Here is a 22,894-nt window from a genome sequence, read left to right as displayed (position 1 = left end):
AGCGATCAGACCCCCCCTGCACATCATCCCCATAGGGGGGAAAAAAGGGGGGTGATCTGATCGCTCTGCATGAAACCTGACCACCCAGCACAGATCACAAAAAATAACGCTGGTCCTTAACCTCCTTGCCGGTCTAAAAAATCCGGCAAGGAGGCAGCGCCGCACTTTTTTTTTTTTAAATCATGTAGCGAGCCAAGGGCTCGCTACATGATAGCCGCTGAGCGGCGGCATCCCCCTACCTACTCCGATCGCCTTCGGCGATCAGAGTATGCAAGAAATCCCGTTGAGAACGGGATTTCTTGCAGGGCTTCCCCGGTCGCCATGGCGACCGGGCGGGATGACGTCACCGACGTCATGGACGTCGTGACGTCAGAGGGAACCCCGATCCGCCCCTTAGCGCTGCCTGGCACTGATTGGCCAGGCTGCGCAGGGGTCTGGGGCGGGGTGGGGGGGGGCGGCTCGGCGCGGCGGGTAGCGGCGAATCGGCGGCGAGCGGCGGCGATCGCAAGTTACAAGCAGCTAGCAAAGTGCTAGCTGCTTGTAACAAAAAAAAAATTATGCAAATCGGCCCAGCGGGGCCTGAGAAATCCTCCTGCGCAGGTTACCCCGAACTGTGTTCGGGATAACCGGCAAGGAGGTTAAGGGGGGGTAAAGGGTGGGTCCTCAAGTGGTTAATGTAACTGGATGACACATATATTTGTAAAAAAAAAAATCTCTCTACCTTCTTTTGATTATATGTTCTAACATTGTCAGTCAATGGAAATAGAGTCTGAAGAAGGCTTGCAAGATGGATACTCAATGTTTTTCTTTTAAATTAGCCAATAAACTAGAGCTACCAGCTCTAGTCTCCGCGTACGTTAAAAAGGGGCGCTGGGAAAAAAGGGCGCCGGGTTTTTAACGATAAGCATGGATAACGTTTAAAAATGTATTGTACTGTATTTCGTTTAAAATTAATGTTTTTAAAGTTATAAATCATTAAATAATGTGCATTAAATCGGCAATTGTAAAAACGTTAATCTTTCGTTTAAATACTGAAACGTATAATAACGTTAAAAAAAAAAATTACTAAGTAACCCTCCCTGTACCTACCCTTAACCCCTAGACCCCCCTGTTGATGCCTAAACCTAAGACCCCCCTGTTGGTGCCTAAACCTAAGACCCCCCTGTTGGTGCCTAAACCTAAGACCCCCCTGTTGGTGCCTAAACCTAAGACCCCCCTGTTGGTGCCTAAACCTAAGACCCCCCTGTTGGTGCCTAAACCTAAGACCCCCCTGTTGGTGCCTAAACCTAAGACCCCCCTGTTGGTGCCTAAACCTAAGACCCCCCTGTTGGTGCCTAAACCTAAGACCCCCCTGTTGGTGCCTAAACCTAAGACCCCCCCTGTTGGTGCCTAAACCTAAGACCCCCCCTGTTGGTGCCTAAACCTAAGACCCCCCTGTTGGTGCCTAAACCTAAGACCCCCCCTGTTGGTGCCTAAACCTAAGACCCCCCTGGTGGTGCCTAAACCTAAGACCCCCCTGTTGGTTTTTTCGTTTAAAAATAATGTAAAAAAAATGTACTGTTTTTCGTTTAAAAATGTTTGAAAAAAAATATTGTACTGTTTTTCGTTTAAAAATAATATTTCAAAATGTATAAATCATTAAATAATGTGTAATCATGAGAAGCAGTAATAAAACATTAAGTCTCCGGGCGCCGCTTTTAAAACGTTATTTTTCACCGGCGCCCTTTTTTCCTATCGGGCGCCCATTAAACGATATTTATTATAGGAGTGAATGGCGGCGCCCGATTTGTCCACTAGCCTCAGGCGCCCGAATTTACTGTTTCCCTAGTCTCCAACAATGCTTAGCTACTAAGATAAGGAATTACACACATGGTTTCTCTCCCTCGTTCCTCTTCCCTCTCCCCTTGCTTAGGCCTGGTGCACACTAAAACCCACTAGCAGATCCGCAAAATGCTAGCAGATTTTGAAACACTTTTTTTTATTTTTATGAGGCGTTTTGCTAGCATTTTGCGGATTGCTGCTGCGGTTTTCAGTGTAGCATATTTCATATATTGCTACAGTAAAGCTGTTACTGAACAGCTTCTGTAACAAAACCGCCTGGCAAACTCCGGCAGCTCTGATCTGCCGTTTTTCAGAGTGGTTTGCTTTTTTCCTATACTTAACATTGAGGCAGAAACGCCTCCGCAATCCAAAAAATGCCTCACCCCAGGAGGATTTGTTTCTGCAAAACTCCTCCCGCTCTGGTGCGCACACCCCCATTGAAATGCATTACCCTAGCGTATCCGCAGCCGCAATAGGCTGCAGAAACGCTCAAAAAGCCGCTCGGTGTGCCCCAGCCCTTATAGAGTAGTGTGAGACACAGACTGGGGGCTGGAATAATTAGTCTGTAATCTGCCCACACAGGAGCAGCTTGCTAGCAAGTATGAATTAAACCATGCAAGCAAACTAGCCCAGTACATATGTAGGTAACTTTTCCTCAGTAATAGCACCATCATTTGGACAATCTGCTCTGCTTAAAAGCCTATGAGTTCTGTTTGTAAAGTTTACATTTGATTCCTATCATTGCTGAACTAGTTAGCCTTAATTTTATCACCTGACTTAGGAAAAAAAATGTAAAGCTCGTCATACAAACCTTGAAAAAGAGGGCGTCGGCGTCTAGTGGACAAAAAGGGCGCTACCTTAGACTCTAATGAAATTATCGTTAATACGACGAAAAAAGCAAAAAAAAAGGGAACCCAATAAATATTGTTAACCTGCTGGGCGGTCTGGACGAGCTCAGCTCGTCCAGTACCGCCGGAGGCTGCCGCTCAGGCCCTGCTGGGCCGATTTGGGTGAAATAAAAAGCAGCACACGCAGCCGGCACTTTGCCAGCCGCGTGTGCTGCCTGATCGCCGCCGCTCTGCGGCGATTCGCCGCGAGCAGCGGCGAAAGAGGGCCCCCCTAGCCGCCTGAGCCCTGCGCAGCCGGAACAAAAAGTTCCGGCCAGCGCTAAGGGCTGGATCGGAGGCGGCTGACGTCACGACGTCGGCTGACGTCGATGACGTCACTCCGCTCGTCGCTATGGCGACGATATAAGCAAAACAAGGAAGGCCGCTCATTGCGGCCTTCCTTGTTTATTCTGGGCGCCGGAGGCGATCGGAAGATCGCCTCCGGAGCGCCCTCTAGTGGGCTTTCATGCAGCCAACTTTCAGTTGGCTGCATGAAATAGTTTTTTTTTTATTAAAAAAAAACCCTCCCGCAGCCTGCCTGGCGATCTTAATAGAACGCCAGGCAGGTTAACAAGATTAGAACGTTAAAGTATTTGAAGTATGTTATCGTTTTAGAAGCTTGCAATGTTATATTTTTTGTCACATTTTGTTTGCATGTCCAGATTTTACATCATCATAGATATTGTTTCTACGTGTAAAAGGGTGTTTCTTCAGGGGGAGTGGTTAGGGTTAGGCACCACCCAGGAGGTGGGTTAGGGATAGGCAAGGGGGTTGGTTAGGGTTAGGCAACACTAGGGGAGGGTTAGGCACGACCGGAGGGGGGGATGGTTAGCGTTAGGCACCACAAGGGGGTGGTTAAGGTTAGGCACCACCAGGGGGTTGGTTAGGGTTAGGCACCAAGGGGGTGGTTAGGGTTAGGTACCACCAGGGGGTGGTTAGGGTTAGGTACCACCAAGGGGGGGTGGTTAGGGTTAGGCACCACCAGGGGGGTGGTTAGGGTTAGGCACCACCAGGGGGTGGTTAGGGATAGGCACCATTAATAAAGATAAATCTTGGGGTACAATCCTTTATATTGTGAAGGATCAAAACACAGTCCTTTTTTAGGGCAATCCACCTTGCCCCTCAACACATTTGTAGATTTAGAAAAGGACTATATTGGTTAATGCAATCTCAAAAAGGCAAAAAAAAGTCTCTGAAAAAACTTTATTGACACATGTAGAAAAAGATCAAAATATACGGCTCTTCAATATCACAGTGGTAGATCAATAAAAACACATTGGATTGACTTATGCCAACAATTGGTTGTAGCTTAGCGGGTATGAAACTTCAAGGCAACGACACATGTTCGTTTCGGGCTTTTATATAAGATATGTGCCCTTCATCAGGCCGTGATACCCAATTCTGTGTAGCTTAATCAGAAAAAGGAAGACCAGATGCTGCAAGGTGGGAACACATCTGATTATAGCCGTTGGGAAGGTAGTGTGCGTCTGGTGAGTTCAGACGCCCCCCAGCATATGGCTCATTTTGCCTGATTGGTCTTACTTTTTCTGGTTAAGCTACACAGAATTGGGTATCACGGCCTGATGAAGGGCACATATCTTATATAAAAGCCCGAAACGAACATGTGTCGTTGCCTTGAAGTTTCATACCCGCTAAGCTACAACCAATTGTTGGCATAAGTCAATCCAATGTGTTTTTATTGATCTACCACTGTGATATTGAAGAGCCGTATATTTTGATCTTTTTCTACATGTGTCAAAGTTTTTTCAGAGACTTTTTTTGCCTTTTTGAGATTGCATTAACCAATAAAGTCCTTTTCTAAATCTACAAATAGGGATAGGCACCACCAGGGGGGTGGTTAGGGATAGGCACCACCAGGGGGTCGGTTAGAGTTAGGCACCAAAGAAGTGGATGGGGTTAGGTACCACTGGGGGGGGGGGTTAGGGCTAGGCACCACCAGGGGAGTGGTTAGTTTTAGGATTTGTAACGTTAATATATTTCCGTTATCAGCTCCAGTCTGTTTTAAAACCGTATTTATCGTTAACTAATTTTGTTAACGAGGTTTATCGTTTTTGAGATTTTGTTATCCATGGGCTTTGTTTCGTTATCCAGCTGGGTGTTTTTTTCCTGACGCCCTTTTTTCATGCTCGCTTTTTGGGCCCCACCAGCCAGCCATCATGTCCTCTTTGTGCCCCCTCCACGCCTAATTTGAAGAAGCTGGAGCCGCCACTGAGTGCTGCTTAAATACCTCTATGGATTACTACAAATCATGCACTGGTTGGTAGTACTTCGGGGACATGGTCTCAGACATGCCCCTTGTAGGCTTTTGGAGTTGAGCAGAGTTTGAGCACGTCACCAATCACTATGAAGCTGGCCATACAGTTTGGCAGATTTTCACGTACCTGGGGAACTTGAATTCTCTGTGTGGCCGGATGGGCGCAGGTGGGTGTGACTGAATAATCTGACACGAGGTACAGATACAGCAGAAGACACTGACAGGGATAAGCCAGGAATTCGTTATCAGGTGAGGTTCAGGAACGTAGGACAAACGGATAGTGAAGGTATAAGACTCTCAGGAATCAGGAACATGGGAAACCTGATGCTCAGTCAGCGAGCCATCAACCAAGGAAGCACTTTTAAAAGATAATCCAGGAACTGAGCTCACATGCTCATGTGCAAACAAGCAAGCACTGCACATCCCAGACACTAGATGGCACAAGAACGTCTTAAGGTCCTAGAAGGGAAACCAGTTCTGTAGTCAGAGTCCTGAGCTGGTGGGTTGCAATAGGCAACCACTTGCTGAGGCTAGCGATGGGCTTCCGAGTAGGAAGCCTCTCGAATTTTGAATTAAAATGAGGCTTAACCTCCTTAGCGGTAACCCCGAGCTGAGCTCGGGGTAAGCCGCAGCGGAGGATATCTCAGCCCCTGGTGGGGCGATTCTTGTGCTGTAAATTGCTGTACGCGCAGCCAGCACTTTGCTAGCTGCACGTCCAGCTCGATCACCGCCGCTCTGCGGCGATCGTCCGCACGCAGCGGCGGAAGAGGCCCCCCCCCCGCCAGAGCCCTGCGCAGCCCGGACCAATCAGTTCCGGGCAGCGCAAAGGGCTGGATCGGATGGGTCTGACGTCAGGACGTCGGCTGACGTCCATGACGTCATTCCGATCGTCGCCATGGCGACAGGAGAAGCCAAACAGGAGATCGCGTTCTATACGCGATCTCCTGTTTACTTTTGTTGCCGGCGGCGATTGGACTAGAGGGACACATGCGCCCTCTAGTGGTGTTTTATGTAGCTACCACTCAGGTAGCTACATGAAACAACAACAAAAATATTTCAAAAAAAGTGCAATGCAGCCTCCTTGGCAGAAAAATTGAACCGCCAAGGAGGTTAATTGCCTCAGGTGTGAGCACGGGAGACAGGGTGCTACTTACCCTGAAGTCTGTCAGCATATATGCGTCTAGAGATGTCGCGAACCTCCGATTTTCGGTTCGCGAACCGGGTTCGCGAACTTCCGCAGAAGGTTCGGTTCGCGGAAAAATTCGCGAACCGCAATAGACTTCAATGGGGAGGCGAACTTTGAAAAATAGAAAAAATTATGCTGGCCACAAAAGTGATGGAAAAGATGTTTCAAGGGGTCTAACACCTGGAGGGGGGCATGGCGGAGTGGGATACATGCCAAAAGTCCCGGTGAAAAATCTGGATGTGACGCAAAGCAGCGTTTTAAGGGCAGAAATCACATTGAATGCTAAATTGCAGGCCTAACGTGCTTTCAAACATCTTGCATGTGTATACATCAAACAGGGAGTGTAATTAGAGTACTGCTTCACACTGACACACCAAACTCACTGTGTAACGCACCGCAAACAGCTGTTTGTGTAGTGACGGCCATGCTGGACTACTGCGCAACATGGCGTGATTGCTCTTCCTCACTCAGTGATGTCAGGTAATGTGTGACTTCCTTCTCAACTTTCCATGGCATTGTTAAAAAGCTTACGTTTTGTTTTTAATTTACATTTTCTACTTGCTGTGTACTTGTTCAGTACCGCTACAATGAGAATCCTGTGGAGGCGGGCAAGTCTGCCATTGTGACCCCGGGTAATGGCCGGGGAATGAGAGGTTTGAATCCTGTGTGGAGCCTGAGCAACGGCTACCACTACACATCCAAGGAGGGCAGCGGGCAGGCATGCACGCCCGCCCGCCCCGAGGTAGTGACCAAAAATAACAATACAGGAGGAGGACTTTCGAGGCCCTGCTGTGTATTTGAAATGAATGTACTTTAAATCCTTTAACGAGAACCAGTTATGGCGGGCAAAGATGACACCACATTCCTTTCACGAGAATCATATGGAGGCGGGCAAGTTTGTCATTTGTGACCCCGGGTAATGGCCGGGGAATGAGGGATGGAATCAGGTGTGGAGCCTGAGAAACGGCTACCACTACACATCCAAGGAGGGCAGCAGGTAGGCATGCACGCCCGCCCCGAGGTAGTGACCAAAAATAACAATACAGGAGGCGGACTTTCGAGGCCCTGCTGTGTATTTGAAATGAATTAACTTTAAATCCTTTAACGGGAATCCGTTATGGAGGGCAAGTCTGCCATTGTCACCGCGGGGAATGAAGGTTGGATTGCGGCCCGAAGTGGGAGCCTGCTGAGACCCATGCTGTAGCTGCCCTGACCGTGCTTTGCAGACCAGGCATCTGTGGTCAGATGGACCCTTGAGCCAGCGGAAGACAAACCAAGTCGAAAGCATTTGCCAAGAATGTTTTACGGAGGGCAAGTTTTTTTGCCCTTTTTTTAAATTTTTTGAAAATGATAGATGGTTGTATTTTTAAATTGTTTGAAAGTTTAGATGGTTGTATTTTTAAATTGTTTGAAAGTTTAGATGGTTGTATTTTTAAATTGTTTGAAAGTTTAGATGGTTGTATTTTTAAATTGTTTAAAAGTGTATCCATTCTTCCTCCCCCCAGCCACGAACAATACCATGGGAACGTGGAGCAGCAGAAGCCCCCTGTGACGGCTGCCACGGTTGTTCTCCGCTGCTTGTCTTTTGAGGGGTGCTTCTTTTCCTCAGGTGTTCTTGCCATAGCTGTTTGTGCCTTCTCTCCAGGTGCCTTCGTAAAGCACTTGTCCCTACGTGACAGTTGGCCTTTCCACGGCTCAATTTTTGCTGGCAGAGACAACAGATGGCTTTGCTCCGATCTGAGACACACACGTGAAAAAATTTCCAAACCGCTGAGCCCCCCTGGGCTGATGGCGCTACGGTGGCATCAGCAGCTGACGTTGAAGGGCATGTTGGCTGTCTGGCCATAGCTGGCGATACATGGCGCCGGACACTGCCCCCAGCTGATTCTGAGGACGAGCTCCCTCTTGTATTGCGTTCCGGAGTTTGAGCCTGATCAACGTCTACCACCACACATCCAGGCAAGGAGGGAAGCAGGCAGGCATGCACGCCCGCCCCGAGGTAGTGACCAAAAATAACAATACAGGACTCAGGAGGACCTTTTGCGGCCCTAATTGAAATGAACTAACTTTAAATCCTTTAACGGGAATCCGTTATGGAGGGCAAGTCTGCCATTGTCACCGCGGGGAATGAAGGTTGGATTCCGGCCCGAAGTGGGAGCCTGCTGAGACCCATGCTGTAGCTGCCCTGACCGTGCTTTGCCGACCAGGCATCTGTGGTCAGATGGACCCTTGAGCCAGCGGAAGACAAACCAAGTCGAAAGCATTTGCCAAGAATGTTTTACGGAGGGCAAGTTTTTTTGCCCTTTTTTAAAAAATTTTGAAAATGATAGATGGTTGTATTTTTAAATTGTTTGAAAGTTTAGATGGTTGTATTTTTAAATTGTTTGAAAGTTTAGATGGTTGTATTTTTAAATTGTTTGAAAGTGTATCCATTCAAGTGCAAGTTATGCACTGACTGCCAGGTATAATGTGCAGTCACAGATGCAGTGAAAGGTATGCAGTAACTGCAAACAGCCGTTTGTGTAGTCACGGCCGTGCTGGACTGGTGCGCACCGTGACGAGAGTGCAGGTGATGGTGGCTTTTCAGCCCATATGCTTGCCCGGCTGATGTAGCTGAATGACAGAACAGTGACTTTCCAGCTGATCAAATTTGGTCTGACCACAATGAAGCAACGACCTTAATATCTTTTGTGTGCCACCCCCACCCGAGACACTCAAACAGCCGGTGGTCATTGCTTCATTGTGATGCGCAAGCCCCTTCACCGCGGCAAGGTAATCATCACGAAGGGGGATGGGCACATGTACACGCACCAGAAAAATTAGTGTAGCGGCCGCTGCTAGCAGCGGCCTTAAAAATTCAGGAATCCGCCTAGAGTCCTGGACCCTGTTGGTAGTGGCGGAGAAGGCAGTCAAGCGGCCTGCAGGTCTTCGGTCGTGCAGTAGCCCTCCGTGATCCATTCCTCATTCATTTTGATAAAGGTCAGGTACTGAACACTGTCGTGACTTAGGCGACTTCTCTTCTCAGTAACTATGCCTCCAGCTGCACTGAAGGTCCTTTCTGACAGGACGCTTGCGGCAGGGCAAGAGAGAAGTTGTATGGCAAATTGGGACAGCTCTGGCCACAGGTCAAGCCTGCGCAACCAGTAGTGTTGGGCGAACAGTGTTCGCCACTGTTCGGGTTCTGCAGAACATCACCCTGTTCGGGTGATGTTCGAGTTCGGCCGAACACCTGACGGTGCTCGGCCAAACCGTTCGGCCACATGGCCGAACTAAGAGCGCATGGCCGAACGTTCCCCGAACGTTCGGCTAGCGCTGTGATTGGCCGAACGGGTCACGTGGTTCGGACCCGAACGCGCTCTGATTGGCCGAACGGTCACGTGGTTCGGGTAAATAAATACCCGAACCACGTCATATCTCCGCCATTTGTCTGTGGGTTTAGCTTTGGGTAGGCAGGCAGGGTAGTTCGCGCTCCAGCCACGCTAGCCAGGGTCCCCCCCAGTCATTGTGTGTCGCAGCTGGGAACAGTAGTACACCGCTCGCTCAGCCACACTATATATAGCATTGTTTACTGCCACTGTGTACCTCGCTCAGCCACACTATATAGCATTCTGTGTACTGTTCTGTGTCTGCTGGGAACAGTAGTACACCGCTCGTTCAGCCACACTATATAGCATTCTGTGTACTGTTCTGTGTCTGCTGGGAACAGTAGTACACCGCTCGTTCAGCCACACTATATAGCATTCTGTGTACTGTTCTGTGTCTGCTGGGAACAGTAGTACACCGCTCGTTCAGCCACACTATATAGCATTCTGTGTACTGTTCTGTGTCTGCTGGGAACAGTAGTACACCGCTCGTTCAGCCACACTATATAGCATTCTGTGTACTGTTCTGTGTCTGCTGGGAATAGTGGTACACCGCTCGTTCAGCCACACTATATAGCATTCTGTGTACTGTTCTGTGTCTGCTGGGAACAGTAGTACACCGCTCGTTCAGCCACACTATATAGCATTCTGTGTACTGTTCTGTGTCTGCTGGGAACAGTAGTACACCGCTCGTTCAGCCACACTATATAGCATTCTGTGTACTGTTCTGTGTCTGCTGGGAATAGTGGTACACCGCTCGTTCAGCCACACTATATAGCATTCTGTGTACTGTTCTGTGTCTGCTGGGAACAGTAGTACACCGCTCGTTCAGCCACACTATATAGCATTCTGTGTACTGTTCTGTGTCTGCTGGGAATAGTGGTACACCGCTCGTTCAGCCACACTATATAGCATTCTGTGTACTGTTCTGTGTCTGCTGGGAACAGTAGTACACCGCTCGTTCAGCCACACTATATAGCATTCTGTGTACTGTTCTGTGTCTGCTGGGAATAGTGGTACACCGCTCGTTCAGCCACACTATATAGCATTCTGTGTACTGTTCTGTGTCTGCTGGGAACAGTAGTACACCGCTCGTTCAGCCACACTATATAGCATTCTGTGTACTGTTCTGTGTCTGCTGGGAACAGTAGTACACCACTCGTTCAGCCACACTATATAGCATTCTGTGTACTGTTCTGTGTCTGCTGGGAACAGTAGTACACCGCTCGTTCAGCCACACTATATAGCATTCTGTGTACTGTTCTGTGTCTGCTGGGAATAGTGGTACACCGCTCGTTCAGCCACACTATATAGCATTCTGTGTACTGTTCTGTGTCTGCTGGGAACAGTAGTACACCGCTCGTTCAGCCACACTATATAGCATTCTGTGTACTGTTCTGTGTCTGCTGGGAACAGTAGTACACCGCTCGTTCAGCCACACTATATAGCATTCTGTGTACTGTTCTGTGTCTGCTGGGAACAGTAGTACACCGCTCGTTCAGCCACACTATATAGCATTCTGTGTACTGTTCTGTGTCTGCTGGGAACAGTAGTACACCGCTCGTTCAGCCACACTATATAGCATTCTGTGTACTGTTCTGTGTCTGCTGGGAATAGTGGTACACCGCTCGTTCAGCCACACTATATAGCATTCTGTGTACTGTTCTGTGTCTGCTGGGAACAGTAGTACACCGCTCGTTCAGCCACACTATATAGCATTCTGTGTACTGTTCTGTGTCTGCTGGGAATAGTGGTACACCGCTCGTTCAGCCACACTATATAGCATTCTGTGTACTGTTCTGTGTCTGCTGGGAACAGTAGTACACCGCTCGTTCAGCCACACTATATAGCATTCTGTGTACTGTTCTGTGTCTGCTGGGAATAGTGGTACACCGCTCGTTCAGCCACACTATATAGCATTCTGTGTACTGTTCTGTGTCTGCTGGGAACAGTAGTACACCGCTCGTTCAGCCACACTATATAGCATTCTGTGTACTGTTCTGTGTCTGCTGGGAACAGTAGTACACCGCTCGTTCAGCCACACTATATAGCATTCTGTGTACTGTTCTGTGTCTGCTGGGAACAGTAGTACACCGCTCGTTCAGCCACACTATATAGCATTCTGTGTACTGTTCTGTGTCTGCTGGGAATAGTGGTACACCGCTCGTTCAGCCACACTATATAGCATTCTGTGTACTGTTCTGTGTCTGCTGTGAACAGTAGTACACCGCTCGTTCAGCCACACTATATAGCATTCTGTGTACTGTTCTGTGTCTGCTGGGAATAGTGGTACACCGCTCACCCGCCACTGTATAGCATTGTGCTCTGTGTCGCTGCTGGGAATAGTGGTACACCGCTCACCCGTCACTGTATAGCATTGTGCTCTGTGTCGCTGCTGGGAATAGTGGTACTGTATAGCATTTCTGTACTGCCACTGTACTGCTGCCAGTCAGCGTGTACTGTAAGGATAAGTGAAATGAGGAAGAAATCCGGTGAAAGAGGGAGGGGCAAGGGAAGAGGTGTTTCCCCTGACGGTTCACGTACAGGCCACAGGGGAGCACCCAAGAAAACCCACTCAATACCGCCCATGTTGTCCAGGACAACAACCCTCACAAATCCAAAAGAACAGGACCAGATAATTACTTGGATGACCTCTCAAGCGTCCAGCAGTGGGTTAAGCAGCACCAGCACATCACGCACGAGGTCCGAGTCCTCAGCCAGTTACAAGGAGCCAGTGGGCACAAAGCTGACACAACCGGCAGCGACACCACGCACACAACTGCCAGATAACCAGTCCGATGAATTACCTCAGGACACAATGGGGTATTCGCAGGAGCTATTCCCAGCCCAACAAACTTCCACCTTTCAAAGGTCAATGGAGGAACAGCCAGAAATGTTGTGCCTGGATTCACAACCGTTAACTGTGGGAAATGCACCGCGCACTGAAATACAAGGCGAGTCCGAAGAGGACTCGGAAACCCAAATCCCAGAGCAATTTGGGCAGGAGGGGTTGCAATTGCAGGAGGTCGGCCGACAAGATCTGGAAGACGACGTTGGAGTGTGCTGCGCAGAGGTTGTTGTGGGGAGCTCTACTCCACGGCGGCGGCCCACAATGACATATGACGAGTTTGAGGAGATGGAAGAGGAGGGTATGGACAATGTGGACAGAGACCCAGATTTTGTTTGTGAACGAGAACATCGCCGTCGTAGCAGCAGCACAGATGAGTCTGTTGAAGAACCCACTGCTGCACGAGCTCGCCTTGTGCCACAAGGTAGGCGGCGCGCAATTTCAGGCACCACAAGCGTGGAAGTTCAAGTGAGAGGCAAAAGAGGAGCAAACAGAAATCGCCAGCAAGGAGGCAGGTGCTCCAAAGTCTGGGCTTTCTTTGAAGACTGCACTGAGGATGTTACCATGGCGATTTGCAAGGTGTGCAAGACCCGCCTGAGCAGGGGGAAAAGTATTAACAACCTCTCCACCACCAGCATGAGCCGTCACATGCTATCCAAACATCCCACTCTTTGGGCAAACGCGTCAGGACAGGGTACCAGAAACAACACTGCCTCCCTTGGGTTCACCAGACCCGCCTCAGCAGCAGTAGTAGCCCAGCCATTGCGTGGTTCACAACATTCACAAACATCAGACGACGCTGACACTGTCACTTTCCGGAGTAGTGCTCTTGAGGTCTCCCAGTGTTCTTCAAACACAACAACCAACAGCCCTTCCGTGTGCAGCGCTACGGTTCAGTTGTCTGTGTCGGAGATGTTTGAGCGCAAGAGGAAATTGCCAGCAAATGACCCCCGGGCCGTGGCAGTAACAGCCAGCATAGCCAAGCTTCTGGCCTGCGAAATGCTGCCATATCGATTGGTGGAGACAAACAGCTTCAAGGGCATGATGTCAGTGGCCATCCCACGTTACGTGGTTCCCAGCCGCTACCACTTTGCACGCTCTGCAGTGCCTGAGTTGCATGAGCACGTGGTCAGCAAAATAACCCGAAGCTTGAAGAATGCCGTTGCCTGCAAGGTTCACCTCACCACTGACACCTGGACGAGTGCGTTCGGCCAGGGTCGATACATCTCCCTTACCGCGCACTGGATGAACCTTGTGGAGCCTGGCAGCGATTCCTCACCTGCTACGGCACGGGTGTTGCCCACGCCACAAACAGCTGCACCGCCGTCCCTCACACTGGATAACAGCAGCACCTACCTCTCTGACTCCTTCTCCTCCAACGCATCTCAAAGCTGTACCTCATCCGGAAACGCTAACCCAGCAGCAGTAGGATCGTGGAAGCAGTGCAGCACAGCTGTTGGCATGCGTCAGCAAGCGTTGCTGAAGCTAATCTGCCTTGGGGATAAGCAGCACACAGGGGAGGAAATTTGGAAGGGAATAAAGGAACAGACGGATTTGTGGCTGGCACCGCTGGACCTGAAACCGGGCATGGTTGTGTGTGATAATGGGAGTAATCTCATTCGCGCTTTAAGGTTGGCTAAGCTGACACACATCCCTTGCCTGGCGCACGTGATGAACCTAGTAGTTCAGCGGTTCCTGAGGACATACCCAGGCGTGGCCGATCTTCTGTTGAAGGTGCGTCGAGTGGCCAAACATTGTAGAACTTCCAGTACTGCTTCGGGGGCACTCGCCAAGATGCAGGAGCGCTTCAATCTCCCCCACCATCGCTTGCTGTGTGATGTCCCTACGCGCTGGAATTCTACGCTGCACATGCTAGCCCGCTTTTGCGAGCAGAAGAGTGCAGTGGTCCAGTACATGACGGCGCAGTACCGAGGCGCATCCGGCCAGCTGCCAAGCTTCTGTGGATCCGATTGGGCCAACATGTTGGACCTCTGCCAAGTCCTCCAAAATTTTGAGCAATCCACGTTGCTTGTGAGCAGTGACAACTCTTCAGTCAGCATTACCATACCACTGCTGTGTTTACTGAAGAGGTCGATGTTAAAAATCAAGGAAACAGCTGTCATGATGCAACTGGGGGAATCTGAAGGAGAAAACGATCAGCGTGATGGTACCAACATCAGGCCATCCGCCTCAGGGAACGCTGGCCCCAGCAGCTATGACGAAGAAGAGGAGGAGGAACAGCTGGAGTTGGAGCAGGAGTTTCATGCCACCACTGACGAGGGCCAGAGCGGTGCACGTTGGACTTCCACAATTCAACGCGAATGGTCAGCAGAAGCAGACCAGGAGGAAGGTGACGACTATGATGCATCACAACAACTATCACAACGCTCACAAGAGGATGATGAGGATTCTGGTGGGACTCTGGCACACATGGCTCAATTCATGCTAGACTGCATTGAACGTGACCCACGCATTGTGCGCATTCTGGACAACACCAATTACTGGGTTTATACCCTTCTGGATCCACGGTACAATCACAATGTTCCAAAACTGCTTGAAGAAAGAGTCAGACAGGTCAAAATGGAAGAATACCAGCAGGCCCTTGTGGAGACTTTAGAGAGGAGATTGACATCCTCCCCCTCCTCTAGCCAGTTGTACGCAGACAGACTGACTTCCGCAAACCCAGGACGACCAGGAGGGCAGCAAACAACGCAAGCCGCAGCTAGTACCCAAAAGGGAATGGTATCGGCAGTGTCCTTGGAGTGGGAAAATTTTCTGACACCCATGCAGCAGCAGCCCACTGAACAGCAAGCGTGCAGATCCACCTCCAACACCGATCGCCTGGAGAAGATGGTCAAGGACTACATGTCAGATGACGTAGCTGTGTCTAACAATCCATCTGCACCCTTCAACTATTGGGTATCGAAGCTAGACACCTGGCACGAACTGGCAATGTACGCAATAGAGGTGCTGGCTTGCCCGGCAGCGAGCGTTATGTCGGAACGCTGTTTCAGTGCTGCCGGAGGCATCGTCACAGATCGGCGTATCCGCCTCTCCACAGAAAATGCAGACCGTCTGACTCAAATTAAAATGAATCAATCCTGGATTGGAAACGACTACGCAACACTCCAGGACCCCAACCAAGTAACATGACCAATGAACATCTGGGATGGTTTAGCGTTTCCGGTCCCTGTTTATTGAACCTCTCATCTGTATTACACTTATGACTGCATGGCGGCAAAAAGCATTGCTATATCCGCACGCTTTTTGTCCTCATGCAAGGCCTGTGTTGTTGTGTCTCAAAAAGCTTGGCCTTCTCCTCCTGCGCCTGCTCCTGTTCCATCACGTCTGCTGCTGCTGGGTTAGCATTTCCAGTCCCTGTTTATTGAACCTCTCATCTGTATTACATTTATGACTGCATGGCGGCAAAAAGCATTGCTATATCCGCACGCTTTTTGTCCTCATGCAAGGCCTGGGTTGCGTCTCAAAAAGCGTGGCCTTCTCCTCCTGCGCCTCCTCCTGTTCCATCATGTGTGCTGCTGCTGGGTTAGCGTTTCCAGTCTCTGTTTATTGAACCTCTCATCTGTATTACATTTATGACTGCATGGCGGCAAAAAGCATTGCTATATCCGCACGCTTTTTGTCCTCATGCAAGGCCTGTGTTGTTGTGTCTCAAAAAGCTTGGCCTTCTCCTCCTGCGCCTGCTCCTGTTCCATCACGTCTGCTGCTGCTGGGTTAGCATTTCCAGTCCCTGTTTATTGAACCTCTCATCTGTATTACATTTATGACTGCATGGTGGCAAAAAGCATTGCTATATCCGCACGCTTTTTGTCCTCATGCAAGGCCTGGGTTGCGTCTCAAAAAGCGTGGCCTTCTCCTCCTGCGCCTCCTCCTGTTCCATCATGTGTGCTGCTGCTGGGTTAGCGTTTCCAGTCTCTGTTTATTGAACCTCTCATCTGTATTACATTTATGACTGCATGGCGGCAAAAAGCATTGCTATATCCGCACGCTTTTTGTCCTCATGCAAGGCCTGGGTTGTTGTGTCTCAAAGCGTGGCCTTCTCCTCCTGCGCCTCCTCCTGTTCCATCACGTGTGCTCTGTGCTGCTGCTGGGTTAGCGTTACCGGTCCCTGTTTATTGAACCTCTTATCTTTATTACATTTATGACTGCATGGCGGTAAAAAGCATGCTATCCGCACGCTTCTTGTCCTCATGCAAGGCCTGGGTTGTTGTGTCTCAAAAAGCGTGGCCTTCTCCTCCTGCGCCTCCTCCTGTTCCATCACGTGTGCTGCTGCTGCTGCTGGGTTAGCGTTACCGGTCCCTGTTTATTGAACCTCTTATCTTTATTACATTTATGACTGCCTGGCGGTAAAAACCATGTTACCTGTGCAAAGAAACATGACATTTTCAGCATTTAAAAGACAATTTTTCCTTTGAAACTTTACAATCAATTTTCTCAAAAACTATAAGCTCTTTTTGCTAAATTTTTCTCCTTTTTCCTCTTGTACCCACTCCCAAGGTGCACATACCCTGTAAATTTGGGGTATGTAGCATGTAAGGAGGCTTTACAAAGCACAAAAGTTCGGGTCCCCATTGACTTCCATTATGTTCGGAGTTCGGGTCGAACACCCGAACATCGCGGCCATGTTTGGCCTGTTCGGCCCGAACCCGAACATCTAGATGTTCGCCCAACACTAGCAACCAGTAGTCCAAGGGTTCATCGTCGCTTTTCGCAGAGTCTACATCCACACTCAAGGCCAGGTAGTCGGCTACCTGCCGGTCCAGGCGTTGGTGGAGGGTGGATCCGGAAGGACTATGGCGAGGAGTTGGACTAAAGAACGTCCGCATGTCCGACATCACCCTGAGATCACTGGAGCGTCCTGTTCTTGCCTGCGTGGACTTGGGAGGAGGAGGGTTACTGCCAGTGGTACCTTGATTGCGTTGTGCAGCCACATCACCCTTAAACACATTGTAAAGCATCATCGACAGCTTGTTCTGCAAGTGCTGCATCCTTTCCGCCTTTTGTTGAGTTGGTAAGAGGTCCGCCACTTTGTGCCTGTACCGAGGGTCTAGTAGCGTGGCCACCCAGTACAGGTCATTCGTCTTGAGTTTTTTGATACGGGGGTCCCTCAACAGGCTGGACAACATGAAAGAGGCCATCTGCACAAAGCTGGATGCAGAGGTACTCTCCATCTCCTCTTGCTCTTCCTCAGTGACGGGACGCAACTCCTCTTCCTCCCCCCAGCCACGAACAATACCACGGGAACGTGGAGCAGCAGAAGCTCCCTGTGATGGCTGCCGCGGTTGTTCTCCTTCCGCCGCCTCTTCCTCCTCCACAGAAACACCTTCCTCATCATCACCATCATCAGAGTCTGACTCCTCTCCTTCCCCACACGACTCCTCTTCTTCCTCCTCCTCCCCCTTCTGTGCTGCCGCCGGTGTTGTGGAAACATCGGGTTCGTGTGTAAATGGCTCCAATGAATCCTGCTGCCCTAACTCTTCTTGTTCACGCTCCTCCACAGCTGTATCCACCACTCTACGCACGGCACGCTCCAGGAAGTAGGCGTAGGGGATCAAGTCGCTGATGGTGCCCTCATCGCGACTCACCAGTTTGGTCACCTCCTCAAAGGGCTCCATGACCCTGCATGCATTTCGCATCAGTGTCCAGTTGTTGGGCCACAACATCCCCATCCTCCCAGATTGTGTCCTTGCACTGTAATGATACAGGTGGTGGGTGACGGCTTTCTCCTGGTCTAGCAGGCGAGAGAACATCAGCAGGGTGGAATTCCAGCGAGTCGGGCTATCGCAAATCAGGCGTCTCACCGGCAAGTTGTTTCTACGCTGAATCTCTGCAAAGCGTGCCATGGATTTGTAAGAGCGCCTGAAATGCCCACACAACTTCCTGGCCTGCTTCAGGACGTCCTCTAAGCCTGGGTACTTGGACACAAATCTTTGCACGACCAGATTAAGCACATGTGCCATGCAGGGTATGTGTGTCAGCTTTCCCAAATTCAACGCAGCAATGAGATTGCTGCCGTTGTCACACACCACGTTGCCGATCTCAAGCTTGTGCGGGGTCAGCCATTGCTCCACCTGTTTGTTAAGAGCAGCCAGGAGAGCTGCTCCAGTGTGACTCTCCGCTTTCAGGCAAGACATGTCTAACACTGCATGACACCGTCGCACCTGGCATGCAGCATAGGCCCTGGGGTGCTGGGGCTGTGTAGCTGGGGAGGAGATGGCGGCACCAGCCAAGGAGGAGGAGGAGGAGGATGACGACAGCGAAGCGGTGATAGCAGGTGGAGAGGAGGTGGCTGGAGGCCTGCCTGCAAGCCGTGGAGGTGTGACAAGTCGGTCCCCTGCGCAGCCACGTACTCCCTGCTTGCTGCCATCGGTCACCAGGTTGACCCAATGGGCTGTGTATGTAATGTAGTGGCCCTGCCCGTGCTTGGCAGACCAGGCATCCGTGGTCAGGTGGACCCTTGACCCAACGCTGTGTGCCAGAGATGACACCACTTGCCTCTCAACTGCACGGTACAGTTTGGGTATGGCCTTTTGAGAAAACTAATTGCGGCCTGGTATCTTCCACTGCGGTGTACCAATGGCCACAAACTTACGGAAAGCCTCCGACTCCACCAGCTTGTATGGTAATAGCTGGCGAGCTAATAGTTCCGCCACGCCAGCTGTCAGACGCCGGGCAAGAGGGTGACTGGCAGACATTTGCTTCTTCCGCTCAAATACTTCCTTCACGGACAGCTGGGTACTGCTGTGGGCAGAGGAGAAGGAACCGCTCAAGGGAAGAGGCGGTGTGGAGGAGGGTGGCTGTGAAGGTGCAAGGAAGAAAGTGGATGAAGACGATGCACCTGAAGGAGGAAGAGGAGAAGGAGTTTGGCTTGTCTTTTGAGGAGTGCTGCTTTTACTCAGGTGTTCTTGCCATAGCTGTTTGTGCCTTCTCTCCAGGTGCCTTCGTAAGGCACTTGTCCCTACGTGAGAGTTGGCCTTTCCACGGCTTAATTTTTGCTGGCAGAGACAACAGATGGCTTTGCTCCGATCTGAGACACACACGTGAAAAAATTTCCAAACCGCTGAGCCCCCCTGGGGTGATGGCGCTACGGTGGCATCAGCAGCAGCTGACGTTGAAGGGCATGTGTGCTCCCTGGCCATAGCTGGCGATACATGGCACCGGACACTGCCCCCAGCTGTTTCTGAGGACGAGCTCCCTCTGCTTCTATCATGGAGTCGTCTCCTCCTACTCCTCTCTGACTCCTCCTCTGAACTGTCCCCCTGGTCATCTCCTCTACCGGGAACATATGTGGTATCCGTATAATCGTCATCATAATCCTCCTGGCCAGCTGCGCTTTCCTCAGACACCTCCTCAAGTGCACCAACTTCAGGTGGTCCACCATCATCCCCATCCACACACGTTACGTCCATACTATCGCCACCTAACTCAGACGTATGAGGTGGTGTACCTGCGCCTTCTTGTTGTTGTTGCAGTAGTGGCTGGGAATCAGTGATTTCACCACCACCACCAAATAACTCCTGCGAAGTGTCAAATGCAGCGGATGTGGTGCTTGTTGTAGCGCTGGTGGCTGCGGGAGATGAGGTGTTCTGTGTTAAATACTCAATCACCTCCTCACGATTTTGGGAAGTGATGGCACGTGCCTTCTTCTGAGCACTGTATTTTGGTGCAGGTCCGCATGAAATCACAGCAACACCACCTCGCACAGCCACAGACCTGCCGGTGCCTGGTGGCCTTCCTCTGGGTCTGCCTCTACCTCTTCCTCTACCTGGTTTGTCCATTTTGTCCATCTCGGGGGTATGCTAGCTATATGCAGTGAGGTGGATTCTCACTCAACACAACAGGTAGTTAGATGCAGTGAGGTGGCCAGGTGGGTTCACACTCAACACAACAGGTAGTTAGATGCAGTGAGCTGGGTTCACTCAACAGTAAAGGTACTTAAGATGCAGTGAGGTGGGTTCTCACTCAACACAACAGGTAGTTAGATGCAGTGAGGTGGCCAGGTGGGCTCACACTCAACACAACAGGTAGTTAGATGCAGTGAGCTGGGTTCACTCAACAGTAAAGGTACTTAAGATGCAGTGAGGTGGGTTCTCACTCAACACAACAGGTAGTTAGATGCAGTGAGCTGGGTTCACTCAACACAAGGCTAGGTATATGCAGTGATGAGGTGGGTTAAGTAAACACAACAGGTACTGGGTAGTTAGATGCAGTGAGCTGGGTTCACTCAACAGTAAAGGTACTTAAGATGCAGTGAGGTGGGTTCTCACTCAACACAACAGGTAGTTAGATGCAGTGAGGTGGCCAGGTGGGTTCACACTCAACACAACAGGTAGTTAGATGCAGTGAGCTGGGTTCACTCAACAGTAAAGGTACTTAAGATGCAGTGAGGTGGGTTCTCACTCAACACAACAGGTAGTTAGATGCAGTGAGGTGGCCAGGTGGGTTCACACTCAACACAACAGGTAGTTAGATGCAGTGAGCTGGGTTCACTCAACAGTAAAGGTACTTACGATGCAGTGAGGTGGGTTCTCACTCAACACAACAGGTAGTTAGATGCAGTGAGGTGGCCAGGTGGGTTCACACTCAACACAACAGGTAGTTAGATGCAGTGAGCTGGGTTCACTCAACAGTAAAGGTACTTAAGATGCATTGAGGTGGGTTCTCACTCAACACAACAGGTAGTTAGATGCAGTGAGGTGGCCAGGTGGGTTCACACTCAACACAACAGGTAATTAGATGCAGTGAGGTGGGTTCACTCAACACAAGGCTAGGTATATGCAGTGATGAGGTGGGTTAAGTAAACACAACAGGTACTGGGTAGTTAGATGCAGTGAGCTGGGTTCACTCAACAGTAAAGGTACTTAAGATGCAGTGAGGTGGGTTCTCACTCAACACAACAGGTAGTTAGATGCAGTGAGGTGGCCAGGTGGGTTCACACTCAACACAACAGGTAGTTAGATGCATTGAGCTGGGTTCACTCAACACAATGCTAGGTATATGCAGTGATGATGTGGGTTAAGTAAACACAACAGGTACTGGGTAGTTAGATGCAGTGAGCTGGGTTCACTCAACAGTAAAGGTACTTAAGATGCAGTGAGGTGGGTTCTCACTCAACACAACAGGTAGTTAGATGCAGTGAGGTGGCCAGGTGGGTTCACACTCAACACAACAGGTAGTTAGATGCAGTGAGCTGGGTTCACTCAACAGTAAAGGTACTTAAGATGCAGTGAGGTGGGTTCTCACTCAACACAACAGGTAGTTAGATGCAGTGAGGTGGCCAGGTGGGTTCACACTCAACACAACAGGTAGTTAGATGCAGTGAGCTGGGTTCACTCAACAGTAAAGGTACTTACGATGCAGTGAGGTGGGTTCTCACTCAACACAACAGGTAGTTAGATGCAGTGAGGTGGCCAGGTGGGTTCACACTCAACACAACAGGTAGTTAGATGCAGTGAGCTGGGTTCACTCAACAGTAAAGGTACTTAAGATACAGTGAGGTGGGTTCTCACTCAACACAACTGGTAGTTAGATGCAGTGAGGTGGCCAGGTGGGTTCACACTCAACACAACAGGTAATTAGATGCAGTGAGGTGGGTTCACTCAACACAAGGCTAGGTATATGCAGTGATGAGGTGGGTTAAGTAAACACAACAGGTACTGGGTAGTTAGATGCAGTGAGCTGGGTTCACTCAACAGTAAAGGTACTTAAGATGCAGTGAGGTGGGTTCTCACTCAACACAACAGGTAGTTAGATGCAGTGAGGTGGCCAGGTGGGTTCACACTCAACACAACAGGTAGTTAGATGCAGTGAGCTGGGTTCACTCAACAGTAAAGGTACTTAAGATGCAGTGAGGTGGGTTCTCACTCAACACAACAGGTAGTTAGATGCAGTGAGGTGGCCAGGTGGGTTCACACTCAACACAACAGGTAGTTAGATGCATTGAGCTGGGTTCACTCAACACAATGCTAGGTATATGCAGTGATGATGTGGGTTAAGTAAACACAACAGGTACTGGGTAGTTAGATGCAGTGAGCTGGGTTCACTCAACAGTAAAGGTACTTAAGATGCAGTGAGGTGGGTTCTCACTCAACACAACAGGTAGTTAGACTTAGATGCAGTGAGCTGGGTTCACTCAACACAACGCTAGGTATATGCAGTGATGAGGTGGGTTAAGTAAACACAACAGGTACTGGGTAGTTAGATGCAGTGAGCTGGGTTCACTCAACACAAAGCTAGGTATATGCAGTGATGAGGTGGGTTAAGTAAACACAACAGGTACTGGGGTATATGCAGTACTGGGTAGTACAATGTGCAGCTCCCTGTCACACACACAGGCAGTCAGTCACTGAATGTGCTGGGCTGCTGGCAGTGGCACACACACTATCAATTAGCAAGGCTGTGCATGCAACAAAAGTGTCAGAAAAAAAAAATGTACAGGTTGAGCTCTGAAAAGAGCTGTTGCTGGGTGCTTTAAAAGCAATATTAATCAGTCAG

At 49.9% G+C, this 22,894-nt stretch overlaps 1 protein-coding gene across 6 annotated transcripts in view; it reads right to left on the bottom strand.

Moving 5' to 3' along the window:
- The window catches only part of HABP2 (hyaluronan binding protein 2), a 211,766-nt gene that overhangs the window by 120,562 nt on the left and 68,310 nt on the right, over nt 1-22,894 (bottom strand). For 3 of the 6 annotated variants that reach the window (XM_068257889.1, XM_068257891.1, XM_068257890.1), the window contains one exon: nt 5,111-5,200. The exons of the other annotated variants lie outside the window; for them this stretch is intronic. The gene's annotated coding sequence lies outside the window, so the exon portion shown is untranslated. The remainder of the gene's footprint in view (nt 1-5,110; nt 5,201-22,894) is intronic. 6 annotated transcript variants of the gene reach the window in all.

The sequence above is a fragment of the Hyperolius riggenbachi genome, chromosome 10, assembly GCF_040937935.1.
Source record: "Hyperolius riggenbachi isolate aHypRig1 chromosome 10, aHypRig1.pri, whole genome shotgun sequence".
In the NCBI taxonomy this organism is placed as follows: Eukaryota; Metazoa; Chordata; class Amphibia; order Anura; family Hyperoliidae; genus Hyperolius; species Hyperolius riggenbachi.
Note: the sequence above shows the minus strand (reverse complement) of the source record. Positions and strands in the feature narration are given on the sequence as shown.